This window comes from Gallus gallus, chromosome 35, assembly GCF_016699485.2.
Source record: "Gallus gallus isolate bGalGal1 chromosome 35, bGalGal1.mat.broiler.GRCg7b, whole genome shotgun sequence".
Lineage (NCBI taxonomy): Eukaryota > Metazoa > Chordata > Aves > Galliformes > Phasianidae > Gallus > Gallus gallus.
This window is the reverse complement of record NC_052566.1, coordinates 1-1,383: the sequence shown is the minus strand read 5'-3', so window position 1 is coordinate 1,383 and position 1,383 is coordinate 1.

Below are 1,383 nucleotides of genomic sequence, written 5' to 3'. Positions count from 1 at the left end.
TTTGGGGGGGGCTAAACCCATTCAGGGGGGCCTTAAACCCAGATTGGGGGGGCTTTAAACGCCAATTGGGGGGTCTTAACCCCATTGGGGGGTCCTTAACCCCACTGGGGGGGCCATAACCCCAATTTGGGGGTATGTTAACCCCATTTGGGGGACCTTAACCCCATTGGGGGGGCCTTAACCCCAGTTTGGGGGGGGTTAACCCCATTTGGGGGGGGTTAACCCCAACTGGGGGGGCTTTAACCCCAATTGGGGGGGCCTTAATCCCATTTGGGGGGGCCTCAATCCCAGTTTGGGGCCCATAACCCCATTTAGGGGGGGCCTTAATCCCAGTTGGGGGGGGCATTAACCCCAATTGGGGGGCCTTAACCCTATTTGGGGGGTCTTAACCCCATTTGGGGGGTGAAAACCCCACTGGGGGGGCCTTAATCCCATTTGGGGGCGTATGAACCCCCATTGGGGGGGCCTTAACCCCAGTTTGGGGGGGCCTCAATCCCAGTTTGGGGCCCATAACCCCATTTGGGGGGGGCCTTAACCCCAGTTTGGGGGGGGGTTAAACCCATTTGGGGGGGCCCTTAAACCTATTTGGGGGGCCTTAACCCCATTTGGGGGGGCCTCAATCCCAGTTTGGGGCCCATAACCCCATTTGGGGGGTCTTAACCCCATTTAGGGGGGCATTAACCCCATTTGGGGGCCTTAACCCCGTTTAGGGGAGCCTTAAGCCCATTTGGGGGGGCCTTAACCCCATTTGGGGGCGTATGAACCCCATTGGGGGGGCCTTAACCCCAGTTTGGGGCCCATAACCCCATCTGGGGGGGCCTTAAAACCCAGTTTGGGGGGAGCATTAACCCCATTTGGGGCCCATAACCCCATTTGGGGGGGCCTTAACCCCATTTGGGGGGCGTTAATCCCATTTGGGGGGGCCTTAAACCCAGTTTGGGGCCCATAACCCCATTTGGGGGGGCCTTAAACCCCAGTTTGGGGGGGCCTCAATCCCAGTTTGGGGCCCATAACCCCATTTGGGGGGGCCTTAAACCCAGTTTGGGGGGGCCTTAACCCCAATTGGGGGGGCCTTAACCCCATTTAGGGGGACCTTAACCTTAGATTAGGGGGTGATAACTCCACTTTGGGGGGACCTTAATCCCATTCGGGGGGTGTTAACCCCATTTGGGGGGGCCTGAACCCCATTGGGGGGGCCTGAACCACAGTTTAGGGTCCATAACCCCAATTGGGGGGGCCTTAATCCCATTTGGGGGGGCTTTAACCCCAGTTTGAGGCCCTTAACCCCATTTGGGGGGGCCTTAACCTCATTTGGGGGGGCCTTAACCCCAGTTTGAGGCCCTTAACCCCATTGGGGGGGGCCTTAAACCCAGTTTGGGGGGG